A 16,867-nucleotide genomic window follows, 5' to 3' on the forward strand; every position below is an offset into this window, starting at 1 on the left:
AGGCTGGCCCAGCACCTCACACAGAACATTGCTTTCACCCCCTTATACATCACCCGGCGCTGGTCACATACATTTCAGCACCCCGGGATCACACACACAGATACTGCTCAAGCCATAATAGGCCCACTGAGCAGTCAGTTCTGGCAATTTATGTAGAAATTAAGGGGAAAAAAATCTAACTCTAGCCAAATGTTTTTTACTTTTGTACAGAGAGAGAAGAGTTACCATTTCTTTCAGGTTTTGCTTTTATTAGTGACCCCAATGGGGAACTTTTCTCACTTCCTGTCCCTTGTGACACCCTCACAGAAAATGTTGAAAAAAAAGCAACTGAATGCAGAGGCAACTATTTATGATAATAAAGAGTAGATGCATAGTCCTATACAACCGGCCCTTTGAGGGTAACCATACTGCTGATGCGGCCCCCCGATGAATTTGAGTTTGCCACCCCTGCTTTACTGGCTCCAATGCAAAAAAAAAAAAGATAATGCACATTATTTGTTTAAAAGGTGTGCATTTATTTTTTTTCTTTGAAAAGGTAGAATGTTCCTTAAAGAACAGGCAACCTGCCCAATGATCATAATGTCCAATCAAAATTAGGAACATGTATCTAAACATTTAAAACACAATTATAACGGAATATTTTTTTGTTCTTTTCAAATAAAACCAGGACATTGTTTTGTGGCTAATTTTCCTGCGTTGGTGCACCATAGAAGACTTCGGAAATACAATAATATAATACATAAAACAATAACTTCGAGCTTTGGTCAGGTAAACGAAAGTGAAAGTGCGAAGCATCTCCTCACCCAGCACTTTGCCGTCAGGGAGAAGGAGGCGGGAAAAGTAGGCCGTTCCCTGTGAGGAAATGAAACGTTTATACAAAATGCAAGCAGCGCGGGGCTTTACGGTATAACACCCGTGTTCAGAAAGATGAATAGCATACTGCAGCCGCGGGATTCACTGATTTTTCTCCCAGCTAAGAAAGGTTTATTGTATATGGTACGCGTTACAGTCCTTGTGCGACAGGGACAGCGGTGAATATAGACTTGCTACATATGCATAAAATAAAAACGATATAAATATAACAAGGCGGAAGCACCACGAAGCTGAACAAGTACAATAAGCTGCTAGAAACACGCTTCAAAGGTGAAGGCAATAGTACGATAAGGAGCGTATACTTCCCAATTGGACGCAGGCGCGGTGGCCAAGTGGTAAGGCGTCGGTCTCGTAAACCGAAGATCACGGGTTCGAACCCCGTCCGTGCCTAACGGCAGGCTTTTTATTTTAAAGCAAAAAATACATACCTGGATGATAACGAAGCTATCAGACGACAGAAGCACGATTTATATTATAAAAACAGGAATAGGAGTCTGAGGGGAGAAAGAAAACAGTGATTTGTGAGCGCTAAGGGGTATGACACGTAGACATATCTGCAGACATGCACAGCTTCACGCACGCTAAAAAGCGAACCTGTCACATACAAGGCATATTTACTAAAATGACAGTTTAGAAGAATGTTAGCAGAGTGCTTGTCCATAATAACCAACTAGGGGTCTCCTTGAAGAATCCTGGATGTTTGTTTCTTCTGTTCCTTTGCTCCTGACACAAAAAAATGTATATCTTTTGTACGGTGCTCATGCAGGGCAAGGCAATAGGTACACTTTAACCCCAATTTATCAAAACTGGAACAGATTTTGACTCCAACCAATCAGCTTCTCTGTCTCATTTTCAAACCTTACCTGAGCAACCCGAAGACTTTCGATTGGTGGTGAGTTTTTTATTTTTTACTATAGTAAGGAACAATTACTGAAAATTTTGAAGAAAAAAAAAGTTTTTTTTAAAAATTATGTTATAGTACATTTATTATTACCCAATTGTTTGGTAGAATATAAAAGACGGGGTCATGTCAAGCCTTAAAGTTGCGCACACCCGCGAAATCGTAATAAACTACCAAACCCAAAATTGACCATAGGCGACGCTTTAAAAGCTTTTACTGCTCATCAGTTTAGTGTTATCAATGATTGATGGCCCTAGAATTATTGTTCGCGCTCTGATATTCGTGTTGATATGTAACATGTGCGGTGTAATGGGCGAAATCGTTGTTTTTGCACTTTCACGCACCCAGCGTTTGCTTGTACTTGTACTTATCAAAATGCCCCGATGCCTAGTGTGCTTTGTTTTTTTTTTTTCTTACTTACCTCGCCGAGCGTCCCGTCACTGCTGCTCCGGTGACCGCCCCCTCACTGTGAAGCCCGGCGGGAGTGTGGGGCCCCGGTGTTCGAACACCGTGACCGTGCACTGCCATATATTGCATGACCGAACCGCACTGAGACTGTGCGGCCCGGTACCATTTGGTCCGCGGACCGGGGGTTGGGGAACACTGGGTTAAATGATCTGTAGTACAACTACATGTTATGTACTATGGATCATGATTTAACCTATTCATGTTAGCAGGGGGTAATTGTAACTCTATTACTGCAGTGTACTGGAGGTATGTGCTGTATATGTACTAGGGATCATGATTTAACCTATTCATGTTAGCAGGGTAGAATTGTGAGCGCCTCACACAAGCTGAGCACCGAGATGCAGCGATCCTGCCCAGCGCCGACTACAAGAGGCACCGCGTGAGGCAACAGGGATCAAAGTGAAACTGTGAGTGAGGGAAGCTGGGACGGGGCTGGCTGTAAATCTATTGCTATAGTGTACTGGACGTGTGTAATGTATATGTAGTACATATATACAGCATATACCTCCACTACACTCCAGCAATAGAGTTACAATTCTCCACTGCTTACATGAATAGGTTAAACCATGATCCATAGTACATAACATGTAGCTGTACTATGGATCATTCAAAGTCACCTGTCCCTTTAAGAAAAAGTATCGGTAATTGGTATCGGCAAGTACATGAGGGGATGTACTTGTACTTGGGCCTGAAAAAGTGGCATCGGGACATCCCTATTATATACCGTTTTTTTTTAAAGACCATGATGGCCTTTAATTTGATGGGATTTATGCAGATATAAATTCTTATGTTTTTACGAAAAAAATAAATATAACCCCCCCCCAAACCAAATGTATCACGGTTTTTAATAATAATGTGTACATAATTAGTGAAGTTAATAGAAAGTAATTCATAGTAAACTCTTTTGTTTTCCCGATTTTAAGGGTTTATCATATATCTGGGATTTGAGTTTATTAGAGAAATACAATTTTAGAATGTAGTATGTTTGTCTCCTTATAATAGCCATATTGGCATTTAGTTTTCTCATAATTACGGGCAAAGTAGTCAGATAATGTTATGTGGATTAGATATGGTAAAATATAGTATCTAGGAAGGAACAACCAAGTAGGACCGCTGGTAACATGGATCACACTCCAATAGAGGGAAACACTGTGTCTGACTCTGGAGGTCTAAGCCTCATGGTTGAATGAAAACCGGGTGGAAAATGGTCTAGGACAGCCCATTGGGAGTAGTAGGCAATAAGTAGAGTGAAGTTGGGAAAAGGGTTGGGAAATTAGGTTTAAACTTTAGTAGGGCAGGTTGGCACTTCACACATTTCTGCAGGAGGATCCATCAAATCTGTAGATGGACTGGGTCAAAGTTCAACAAACTGTTATAGGTGATCCAAGCCTCCCAAATCATCTCGAATTTAGCGTAGGAACCATCCAAGATAGCTGTGAGTTGTTCATTAAAGGAGAACTATGAGGCGAGTGAAAATCACTCAGCCTCACAGTTCTAGCCGACCTCTGACAATGAAACTGTCACAGGTCGGCTCAATAGATCGGGAAGTGAGCGAACACATACTGTTGCTCGCTCACTTCTCGATCCTGTCCCTGCAGAGAGCCGTGACTGTCAGTCACGGCTCCCTGCAGGGATATTAGCCAAAAACGCATAAAACCGCGTCAAAACGCATCTAAAAGACTAGCGTGCGTGCGCAGAAACCTGACCGGATCTGCTCTGCATTTGGTGTGAACAAGGCCTTAGCAATAGTTTGTTTTGTGGCCATGAATATGTTAGATATCAAGCATTGTTGATTTTTGCATAAACCCATTAAAGGCTTATGTAGAAGCGCTTCCCACGGATTTTTGATTAGCTTACACTTCAATACAGTATTAATTAGAGCATAAATTCGGGCCCATAAACGTTTAGCCAGTACAATATACTGTATATGATGCAGGAGGGATTTCTTTGCCCAGGCGGTTAGCAGCGGGATTAACGAGCGACCATCTTCAACGCTGCGCGCACGCGGTCCCCTAAACATATTTTTTTAAAACTTTTTTTAACTTTATCCTTTTTCTAAATTTTTAAAACTAAAAAAAAAACAGTTTAAAACTTTTTAAAACTGGGGGCACTAAGGGGTTAATTTTTTATTTACATGGGCTTTTGATAATAATTATCTCTGAGGAGATACGGTATTCTCCTCAGAGATACTTTGTCTCACTTTTGTAATATAATACACTGAACCGGCTTGCAGCTCCACAATACAGTGAGCTGCAAGCCGGCTCAGTGGCTTTCACAGCTCTATGATCACTGCGATTACCTATCACAGTGGTGGGACCCCTAATTTGATGTTGAGGGTGTGCCTCAGACCTTAAGGGACCCAGCAACAGCATTAAACTCTCCACGGACCAGCGTTCATTGTACCGCATGATGGGATTATTTCTTCACCGGTCTTTAATGAATTGAAGGAATGTGACGGAATGATCCCGTCATCGGTGGGGAAGGGATTAAAGCAGAAATTAATTGAAAAATAAATTGTGAGTAGGCAGGTTCTTTTTGGAGGAAGAGACGCGCTATGTCTTTTCTATGATAAAACATCCATACCTGCCTGTTCACAAGCTTCTTTACAATGTACACTGAGTCAGAGTAAGAATGAAGAAACTCCCATGCACATGAGCAACGAGTTATGTCATCCTGGGCCGGCCTATCAAGAAGGCTGAAGATCCTGAACCCAGAAGAAGCCCACCTGAAGATGTCTGCACAAACATCGTGCATACTTGTGGACGTGAACCCTAATCCTTATCTCACTGGAAGGTGGGGAGTCCTAACTTTGGTCTCTTCAGAGATATATACCCTACAGGAGAATCTTCAACATCTGATACATTTTAAGGTGTGTTGGATGCTTTTATTCCTCACTGTATGTTGTAGTTCCTCCTTCCAGCAGCTACACAAAACAGGACCCAGAGTAACTTAGAACTCAAATAGGGTGCTCCCTTCCTCACAGCTTAACCCCTTGCTGCCCTTGTTCTTAATGCTGGTAGGTGGCACCCTGATCATGTGACTGCTGTCATTAGTTTTCACAGCAGTCACATGATCCAGAAAACATTCCACCAGCTCCTGATCACTTGTGGTTACCGGAAACTGTCGGCAAGAGCTCGTGCAGATTGCTGGGAGCACACCCACCAGCCATGCTGTCACACATATGCGTTACGCTGGGAGGAAGAGACAGGGGAGCAAAAGGATAGAAATATATGTTGCTGATGATTTCGGCAAAGCACAGGCTTCCTTAAAATTATGCTGGCAAAAAGGAGTAATCAAAATTAAAAATGAGAAGTTCTGATACCTATTAAAGCCCAATATGTTATGTCCCCCTGCACTCCTCACAGTGTCTTCGGCCCGAATCACAATGATGGTGCTCGCAGTGATACTCACGGATGGCGCCGTGCACATCAAACAGCAAATTAACAGGAATCACCAGCACTCAGTGAAAAATATTCAAACGATAAAGTCCATATAATCGGACAAATCATCATACATGTTGCAATAATTATAGCCGACGTTTCGGGGCCACGCAGGGACCCTTCATCAGGGCAACAATGTACCACACCTGTTCTGATACCTATTCTGATCGTTTAATTTTCCAATACTATAGGTGGCCAGAGATTGCTAGATATCTGTCCAATGAAGATGGGCAGGGAAATTCCTGCCCATACTCAAGCAAATGATTTCAGTAACGGGACCTGCTATATTACTGACAGTGGTCACGGTATATTATGTGGAACACTGCTTTTCTTAAATTGGTAAGAATTTTTTTAGTAAGTGGCAAAATAACCCTCTACACCAGGTACTGCGTCCTATGCTTACCTGTATTCAAACGGCTGATGTAGATTGTTTTCTGCTAACATTAACAGGGTTACTCACAAAAGGGTGAAGAGTTTGGAGAAGGCAGGAGAAGTGAACAGTCTAGGACAGTGGTGGCAAACCTATGGCACGCGTGCCAGGGAGGGCACGCGAGGCCCTTTCTGCTGGCACGCAAGCCCAGGTTCAGGCCACAAAACATTAAGGCAGCCGACGGGGCGAAATCGGCAGACGAGCGAGCAGGAGGAGAAGGGGGACGGAGCGGCAGGGGGTGGAGACAGAGGGAGATGGGGGCGGAGATTTGAGAGGACGGGAGGAGCCGGGGGACTGAGCGGCATGAGGCGGCCGGAAACAGAGTGAGATCGAGGCGGAGATGAGAGGACGTGAGCAGACGGGGACGGAGCGGCATGAGACAGGGGGGCGGAGACGGGGAGATGGAAGAGGCCTGTGAAGACTGAGGCAAAGGCAGAGACCGCAATGGAGGAGGCGTCGCCAAGGGTCCAGTCAGTGTTTACACTAAGTTTAAAGTGTATCTAAACTCAAAAGCAAAAATGTAATATATTGCAGCCTACCAATTCTTAGATATGGCAGCTGCATTAGTTTTCTTTTTTTTTAGGCTTCCCCCCCCCTATATTTTCACCTGTGATCCGGCCAGTAAGTCTGTTATTTTTTAACTTCCTTTAACAGGTCAAGCTCTCCAGCATTTCTGCCAGTTAGAGGGTTGCAACAAACCATTTAACACTGGCAGGGGTGCTTACAATGGTTAGCTATTATTCTTTTATTTAAATCTTGTATATAAAAAAGAAAACTGTTGCTATAACTACTTTAACCACTTGAAGTCCAAGGTGTTAAACCCCCTTCCCATCCAGGCCATTTTTCAGTATTCAGCGCTGCAGTACTTTGACTGACGTTTATTCCGTCAAGCAACGCTGTACTGAAATGAATTTTATACCATTTTTTGGGGACTGAGAGAGCTTTCTTTTGGTGGTATTTAATCATCACTGGGGGTTTATTTTCTACTATATCAAGGAAAAATTACCGAAATTTAAACTGTTTTAACTGTTTCCCCTATTTTAAATGATAAAACATTTATTATTACCCGATTTTTTGGTAAAATATAAAAGACGGGGTCACGTCTGGTAAAAAGACACCAAACATGTCAAGCCTTAAAATTGCATCCACGCGCAAAACCTCAAAAAACGATAATACCCAAAATTGGCCATAGGCGACGCTTTAAAAGCTTTTACCGCTCATCAATTTAGTGTTATCAGTGATTGATGGGCCTAAAATGATTGCTCTCAAAGCGACGTTCACGGCGATATATAACATGTGTAGCGCAATTATAGTTTTCGCTCCCTGGTGCACCAGACGCATATTTACGTTTATATGTGCGTAAACGTTGGGTTGGGGGACTTAAACATTTTGGGGTTTTTTTGTAAACTTTTTTTATATGTATATTTATATATTTTTTTTTTACACTTACTGTTATTTCTATTACATAGGGGGATACAATCCCCCTATATAATAGCACAGGTACACTGACAGGTCTTCTTTATGGAGACATTAGGGGTCTCTATGACCCCTAATGTCACCTGGGGACCCCAAAAGAAGCTGATGAAGCAGAGATCTGCTTCATCAGCTTCTTCTCTCTGACTATAGCAGCCAGATGACTGACAGGTGAATGCGGAAGTGATGTAATACACATCACTTCTGCATTCACAGCATATGGTAACGGCTCTTTGCATTGGACAGGTTTTTTCTGCCCGTGTGCGAGCTAGGGGTGCAACCCGCCAATGCAGCTGCGCCGTCCGTCCGTTTTTTTTTCCATAGAGCAGAGCCATTCTAGGACAGGGAGTGTGTTATTAGGCGGATCACCAGGTGAAAAAGAAGGGGAAAATAACCTGAAAAAAGAAAATTAATGCAGACACCACATTTAAGGATTGGTAGGCTACAATATATTACATAGTTTTTTGGGAGGGGGGTTAGATATGCTTTAAAGATTTAGCCAAATTAAAGTTTAATGGCAACCATTTTGTACCGTATAATTTAGTGCCATTCAAAACATTTTGAAAGCCAAGATAACAAACTGAACAACAGAGGGCAGCAAAGGCACATTTAGTGTGGAAAGGCTGTCAATGTTTTGCACTCTAGGCATTAGTATGGATGCTGGAACTCTCATTTACATTCTTCTTAGCTAAGATGCATTTATAGTCACCTTGATACATTATATATGACTGCATATATCAGCATATTTGCAATATAAAAGTTAGTGCCAGTTGTTGTGTAGGTGTGTAAGGGCAATTTCAAATATTGTGCTCAAACATGACTGACGTGTTCGAATAAAGCATTGAAGATTCAGCACTTTTCAGCTTTTAACATTTGTTGGCAGTTGTTTAGTCCTGTATGGAGATCCTGTACCAGTGACAGGATTGCTAGTGTGACTTGGCCCATAAACTTTAGCTCAGGATCAAAAAAGGACTACAACACATCAATGAGGCTGAGCTTGAGACGCACTTACAGATTCTGGTGGTAGTAATCCCAGGTGGGTCTGTACAGATGTGGCTGCTATGCCTATTCAAGTGTCCCTGGACTAAGACAGATTGCGTCCAGGGGCAAGCATCTCTTCCACAGATAATCGTCTTATGTATGATTACTTGCGGACAGCCATGGACAGATGCAGCCGCTGTCAGACTGTCATTAACTTGAATGGTCACAGCGGCCGCTTCTGTAGAGGCACACCTGGGAATCCCCAGCCACAGCTTTGAACGCAGGATGCCAGCCTCTGGCTAACTCACATAGTAAAGTCCTGCAATACAGCAGAGTCTTTTATCAAATACAGACAATGTCATGCTGGTGGAACAAAATGTACTTTTTCAGAATATCACACATGCGCCCCCTACAGTTTTTATTTGGTATGTTCTTCTGTCCTCAGCCCCTATGTTTTCTTGCTACTTGGATTAATTCAAGCTAGACACTCCCTGCCTCCCCATGCTTCTCTCTTCATTGTAAAGTGAACGTTTGATAAAATTGCAGCACAGACAGTTAAATAGCCTGGTATTGCAAGGTAGTTGAAAGGTGTTTTGGGGATGCCTCTATTGAGTCAGCGGGCTCAGTCTGTGGACTGTCCCATAAAACTGACCAGCAAGACGAGACTTGCCCTGGCATGGAGAATCTCCACTCTGGTGCTTGAATTCTTCCTCCCCATGGTCTGGAAAGAGCTTGCAATGGATGCCAGTCTGTTAGCCCAGGCAGAAGCCTTGGGTACCCTCTCAGTACATGGGACTTGAGTAAGATTGGCTCCCTATCAATAGTTTGGAACTCAGATCAATTCAGTTGTCTGCTGGAACGCTTAGTTTATAGTTAGGTCACCAGACCAGGATTCAGTTAGACAATGCCACGGGAGTGGCTTACATCATCCACCAGGAAGGCACCAAAAGTCTCACAGCTCAAAGATATTTGGCTTAGGCAGATATGCATGTTACAGCCCTGACTGCAGTGCACATGCTAGGCATGGGAGACTGGCAGGCAGACTTCATCAGTCAGGAACGTCTGGACTCTGGAGAATGATCTCTTCACCCAGAGGTGTTTCAAGGCCACTGTGTCAAGTGAGGGACACTGCACGTGGACCTCCTGGCCTCCAGGTTCGAAAACAAGCAGGTTTTTCTCCAGATCCAGGGATAATTTAATTTTCACAGTGGATGCCCTGGTGAATCTCATTGTGCAGGAGGATGTGGTACATTATTATTATTATTACATAGTATTTATATAGCGCCAACAGTTTGCGCAGCGCTTTACAATATAAGGAAGACATTACAATTCAAGACAAGATGGTAAGGAGGGCCCTGCCCCTGGGAGCTTACAATCTGAAATAGGAGGGGGAAATGATACATGAGGAGGTAGCTCTGTGGGGATGAATTATTTGAGAATGTGAAGGTTCAGTGGTTAGGTCGAGGTGGGATAGGCTTCCTTGAAGAGTTGAGTATTTAGGGAAAGCCTAAAGGCAGTCAAGGTGGGAGATAGACGGACAGGTTGGGTTAAAGAGTTCCAGAGGATGGGAGAGACTCTAGAGAAGTCCTGGAGGCGAGTATGGGAGGAGTGGACAAGGGAGCTGGAAAGCAGGAGGTCAATGGATGAGCGGAGGGGACGGTTAGGGTGATACTTTGAGACAAGGTCTGAGATATATCCGGGGGGGCGGAGTTGTGGATGGCTTTATAAGTGACTGTTAATATTTTGAATTTTATCCTCTGGGCGAGTGGAAGCCAGTGCAGGGATCGGCAGAGGGGGGATGCAGACACTGAGCTGTTGGTAAGGTGAATGAGTCTGGCAGCTGCATTTATGATAGACTGAAGGGGGGATAGCCTGTGTAGTGGAAGGCCAATGAGGACGGAGTTACAATAGTCAAGACGAGCTATAACAAGCGAGTGGATGAGTAGTTTTGCGGTTTCTTTGGTGAGGAAGGGGTGTATTTTTGAGATGTTATGAAGGTGAAGGCGGCAAGATTTGGATAGATTTGGATAGTGATTGGATGTGGGGAAGAAAGGTGAGGTCTGAGTCAAGGATGACACCTAGGACCTTGGCATGAGGGGAGGTTTGGATAGTTGTGTTATCAATCTCAACTGAAATGTTGGGGTGCACAGGGTGGAGGAAATATCATGAGCTCAGTTTTTGAAAGGTTGAGTTTTAAGAAATGTTGTGACATCCAGATGGTTATGTCAGTTAATAGATTCGTGACACGCAAGGACACTGAGGGGGAGAGTTGTGGAGTGGAAAGATACATTTGAGTGTCATCGGCATAGAGATGGTATTGGAAGCCATGTGAGGTTATTAGTTGACCAAGAGAGGAGGTGTAGATGGAGAAGAGGAGGGGTCCAAGGACAGAGCCTTGGGGGAGAAGAGGAAGAGGAGGGGAGGAGTTAGAATTGTAAGTAACACTGAAGGAGCGCATAGATAAGTAGGAGGAGAACCATGAGAGAGCAGAGTCTTGTAGGCCAATCGAGTGGAGTTTTTTGAGGAGCAGCGGGTGGTCAACAGTGTCAAAAGCAGCAGAGAGGTCTAATAGCAAGAGTAAGGAATAGTGGCCGTTGTTTTTATTGGTTATTAGGTCATTGGTGAGTTTTAGGAGGCCGGTTTCAGTGGAGTGTTTGGGGTGAAAGCCGGACTGAAAGGGTACATGGACCTTGTCAGGCTTGTCAGGCTTCTGAAAGACAAGGGTCCTGCTGAATCGTCTGGATCGTCCATACCAGTGGTCAATTTACCATCCTGTTTCTTAGTCACTTGCTTTAACAGCTTGGTTGTTAAAGCCTAGGTCCTGTGGGGCAAAGGGCTATTCGAATGAGTCATACCTATGCTCTTCAAAGGTAGGAAATTCCCTTTTCGTATGTTCCACCATCACACTTGGAAAGTGTATTTCTCTTGGTGCAAGACAAGGAAATTCTCTTTTAGGATACATGGACAAAACTTGTAGGCCCCAATGTAGCCTGCATCAGTGTTTGGCTTTAGTACCATCAAGGGTCAAATCTCGACCCTAGTGGGTTTTTTTCATATAGGAGTTCTTTTTGCCTCTCACTCCTTATTTAGGGTCTTCATACAGGGTGTGACACACATTGCTTCTCCTGTATGTCTTCCAGTCACTCCATGGCATCTCAGCCTGGTTCTGTAGACTCTTTAAAGCTGCCCTTTAAAACCCGTTACGGATATTCTTGTGTCTATCCTTTCTCGTAAGGTTGCTCTTGTCGCCATTACTTGGGCAAGGCAAGTTTCTGAGTTGGCAGCCTTAACCTGTAAAGAACCTTTTTTGTACTACACAAGAAAAAATGTTTTTTTTCCCCTTTCACCTGAAGCAGAACATTGTTCTATCAATTCTCTGTTCTGCTCCTACACATCCTAGGGAGATTTAATCTAAATTGTCTGGATGTGGTATGCACTGTCAGAGTTTATTTCTTAGCTACAGTTCCCTTTCAACAATCTGACGTCTGTTTGTTGTTCCTGAAGGTTCCTGTAGGAGACACCCTGCGTCTCATTCCACTATCACTAGGTGGATTCAACAGTTCATCATTCAAGCTTATGACCTCAAGGGCAAGGTTCCCACTTTTCTGGTCAAAGCACACTCCAGTAGATCAGTGCTTCATGGGCTTTTTTTAGGATCAAGCATCTGTTTCTCAGATTTGCAAGGATGCCACCTAGTCTTCTATTCACATGTTCCTTCAGTTTTACTAGGTGGATGTTTAGGCTTTAGCTAATGCTGGCTTGGGTTGTGGGGTTCTTCTGGTGGCTCTGTATGATCTATTGAGCCCCCCCCCCCCGTCAACCTGTTGGTTTTTGAAAGCCATTTAGCCTATAGTTTGCTGTGTCTCCCACTCCACGGTTGGACTACTTTTGAATGCCCCAATGTTCCTGAATACTCCTCCTGTGCCCTGTAATGTACGATTAGGAAAATAGGATTTTTGTCTTACCTGAGATATCCTTTCCTTTGTGTACATTGTGGGACACAGATCCCTCCCCTCTGTTTCTTATGATTCACTCCTATGATTGCTTGCCACAAAACTAAGGCTTGCTGAGAGTGGGAGGGGTTACACTGGGCTGTCCATACAGCTCTCGTTTGCCAGTGTCCAATCTCCTGAATGCAGCAGCATACCCAATGTTCCTAAAAACTTCTCCATTGTTCCATTTTGTACTTCAATGAGAGGATTTTACAGGTAAGACAAAATCCTGTTATCTATGTCATTGTTTGCCAGAGACATTCGTAAAGCACTTGTATAAACTGAAGAAAAGCCTCCTAGTGGAAAATCAATGGGTTAATGGAAAAACATTGTGGGTTGCAAAAATAAGTGTGGGTTCACTTTATTTTGGCTTTATTTAAAACATGTACTGAGCAGGAGTTAGGGCCATCTTCAGTGCCGCTGACTGACTGCAGTGCTGAGTTTTCTGCATGAGTTTTATCTTTGAGTTTAAAAATACATTTTGGAACATGTAGTTGTTATCACAGCCAGCTTCTTTTCAACTTTACCACAGTTGATTAATAGATTGTAGGACATTACTTTCCAAGTCTAGATGGTATCTGGCAGACTCCATTGTTCCTTATACTTGTTGGCATTATCTGTGAGGTTAGCAGTAAAACTGTCTCTTTGTTGGTGTGTGTGTCCTTAAAGGAGAACTATGGGGTTAGGGCATTTCCCTATAGTTCTCCTTAGGGTAACGGGAGGACACAAACTAGCGTCCTCCCGTCACACTAAGCTCAGTATACCGCGAGCTACAGCTCGTGGTATACTGAGACGCCGCAGCTGAAGTTAATAAGTACATTTGGTTTTGCCTCCAATTCAGTCATGTAAAGTAAAGGTGTACTTTCTTATCTTTGAAATGTTGGAAGGTGTGATGTGATGCTCCTTTGTCCTTTTTTGCAGCCTACGTTACTAACTGAATAACTGTGTTCTGTGGGTCGAGAAGAACAACTTCAAACACCAGTAGCAATAGCAGGTTGACATGTGGTCTCTATTTTCTACGCCTGTGAGCAAATACCACATCAGTTCTACTTTTAAGCCAGCTAGGAAATTCAAGGCTGCTGATAGATAGAAATATAAGACCATTAATGGTGCTTATATTGTATATCTATCACTTAGTTTACTTGATATGTTGGGCTTGTTTATTGGAATAAAAATAACTAAGCAGTTAGCAATTTGGCCAGCCATTCTTCTCATACACTCACCTCTGCTGGCCTTTTCTTTTTGCCTCCCCTAGGTTAGTTCCCTTATCATTGGACAGAACATGCAAAGCTAATTCACTGTCCAATGAGAAGGCTGGAGGCAAAACGAGAAAGATTAATTGCTTAAACTGTAACTAAACTCAGAAAAAAAAGTGCTAGAGTGTTTTTGAGTTTTATGGCAGAAGAGACATTTGAAAAGGCATGCAAAGTCTCTGCCTAAAAGATTTGTCCTCTTTCCCTTAGTAATTTGTTTGTGTACATTGTACTAAGCATGTGCTATGCAGTGTACACTTCATAAGATGAGCTGGGTGTTGGAGACAATGTAATTCCTCTGCACATTTTGCATGTATTTTTTGCCATCATGACTGTTATTTTCATCCATCATTGCACAAGGTTCTTTTGCTCTCATTCTTGAAAGTAACAGATGTTATAGCAAATAACTATTGTTACAGCTGATAGAACCTACAGTCCAGGGCTGGATCACCTTTAAAGCAACCTAAGCAGTTGACTGGGGCCTGGTAGGTATCCAAAGATTCAGTTGTCAGTTGGTCTTTTCTCTGTTAGATCACTTTTAAAAGTGCTCCATTTCCTTCCTGGCCCTTACCTGGTTTTGCTATTAACCAAGGAGCAGTGGAAACCAGTTAGGGATTTAGGCCAGTAAAGTTCCCTCAGCATGCCAGAATCTGGGTTCTCAGGCTCAGTATCCAAGCATGGTAATCTGCAATATGCATGGGCTGAAGGCAGAGAGGGCATAAGACTATAAGAACTCTGATGTCTCCATAAAGAGCACTTTCCTCTTTCTGTATACTGTTTCATAGGAAGCAAGGCAATCCCCTTGTGAAAATAACTCAAATTAGCATTAAATTATGCAAACATGAATTAAAAGTCCACTCACAGACCCTATTTTGATATTTGGAAATTATATAATAATTGTGTGCCATTAAACTAAATTAGAGTATTTTTTTTACTGGAGGCATAGATTTCATAATAATTTCTGTAGGTTCTCTAGGATAAAAATAATACTTTTTGCAAGTGGAAGGGGTTAGGGGTCTCAGTCTGCTGGTGTAGCGAAAAGTGAAGTTCGGCATTGAAGACAACAAATGTTTGTGTAGTTGTTGTCTGGTATGCTGGAACTTTTCTGTTGCATTTGTTGTACCCCAGAGGAATTGAGCTTCTGTTACTGTTTGGAAGAATAAAAGTGGATAGACTTTCCTGTGTGTCCCTGTCTTGTGTGTGCTGTGAGCTAGAAAGGTTTAAAGGGGTCCTAAACCCTCCGTTTTTTTTAAAAAAAACAAAAACCGCTTGAACTGGTTTTTAAACTTACCTCGTTATCGCTGCTCGATCCCGCGCCGAGAATCAGGAAGTGATCGTACGGCTGCAAAGGATCCTGGGGCGGGCGCATGCGCAGTTCCGATTCTCGGCCGGGAGACGAGCAGAGACGCAAGGTAAGTCTATGGACGCGTGCACCCGCCTGCAGACACCGCTGGATCGGAGAGACAGAGCAGTCAGCGCTGGATCGGAGTAACGTCACACCGCTGGAGGGACACATGAAAACATGGGGGAAGAAGAGGAAGATCAGAATAAGAGACATCATTTGAGGTAAATGCTAACATTTACATGGGGGGTGGGGGGGGGATTTTTTTTTGGCTTTAATGTCACTTTAACTGTTATGCTAAGATCTCTTTTCATTTGATGTTTCTCCTGTCATAGTTTGGCTCAACTCATTTTCCTATTATCCCTCTGTACTGTTTATGTAGTTTGTCTCCAATACCTCTTCCCCATACTATTCCTTTCATCTACCACTATGACTCCTCTACTGCTTTTCACCTCCAGCAACTCCTCTTTCTTTACCTTCTTCTCATTCAGTGCCTTGGAATGACCCCAATGTCATCATCTCCCTTGTACTGCTTCTTTTTTTTATGACTCCCCATAATGCTCCTCTCACCTACAACACCCTGTCTGAATTACTCCTCCCCCTAAAGCATCCCCCCATACTGTATGCATCCCCTCACCTCTATCAGCCTGTCTCCTACTCCATAGAAGGACACTGAAATGGAAGAAGAAGTACATTATGGGGAACCTTACTGTACTTCTTCTTCCACTTCAGTGTCCTTCTAGGGCAGGGGTCAGCAACCCGCGGCTCCGGAGCTGCATGCGACTTTTTCATCCCTATGCTGCGGCTCCCTGTCCAGGGGCGGAACTACCGCCTGGCCTTGGGGCCTGAGGCTGTGGGGGGGGGGCCCAGTGAAGTCCGGTCCTGGGCACCCCCCGGTGAAAAATGCGGCAGTGCAGGGTCCCGGGCCACGCACTGTCGACGGGCTTCAGCAAGGTGGTGGGTCCTGTGACTCACCTCCTCTCCCGGCCATGTCCCTAGTAACAGGCGGCGGGAGAGGAGAAGTGTGTGTCACATGCCCCGCCACCTGCAGTGCACACCGTCTGGCTGGGACGCTGGCTGTAATGTTGCCTACTATAATCTATTTCTCTGATTAAATGATTAGACAGGGCTGTGGTTCTATCAAAGTTTGCGACTAGGTTGGAATGTGTGACCGGTGACATGGTCACACATTTCAATGTAATCCCGCCCAGTTTTTTGGCGGTGGAATGTGTGACCACCAATAGGTCAAGCATTCTAACACTTTCTCTGCTCTTCCAGGGCAGATCAGCATCACAAATCGTATGTGCAGGAGAACTGATCTGCCCTGGAACAGCTCTTCGGTCCTGAAATGTCACTTCTATCTGACTTTGTGAGTGGGGTGGAATGTGAGATCGCACTCACAAAGTCAGATAGAAGTGACATTTCAGGACCGATCAGCTGTTCCAGGGCAGATCAGTTATCCTGCACGTTTGATTTGCGATGCCGATCTGCCCTGGAACAGCTGACAAAGTGTTGGAATGCTTGACCTATTGGCAGTCACACATTCCACCGCCAAAAAACTGAGCGAGATTACATTGAAATGTGTGACCACGTCACCGGTCACACATTGTAAATTAATCACAAACTTTGATAGAACATCACCATCGGGGGGGGTCTAGGCAGCCTGGGGGGCCTCTTACATGATTATCAGCTGTACCAGGGGCGGCATGGCAGC

General features: G+C 43.8%; 1 non-coding gene across 1 annotated transcript; it reads left to right on the forward strand.

The window, feature by feature from the left end:
* Positions 1 to 1,191: 1,191 nt before the first annotated feature.
* TRNAT-CGU lies at positions 1,192 to 1,263 on the forward strand. Its single transcript has one exon. It is a non-coding gene; the product is annotated as a tRNA-Thr (tRNA).
* The last annotated feature ends 15,604 nt before the right edge of the window (positions 1,264 to 16,867 follow it).

The sequence above is a fragment of the Nanorana parkeri genome, unplaced genomic scaffold (assembly GCF_000935625.1).
Source record: "Nanorana parkeri isolate BGI_ZX_2015 unplaced genomic scaffold, ASM93562v1 scaffold341, whole genome shotgun sequence".
Classification (NCBI taxonomy): domain Eukaryota; kingdom Metazoa; phylum Chordata; class Amphibia; order Anura; family Dicroglossidae; genus Nanorana; species Nanorana parkeri.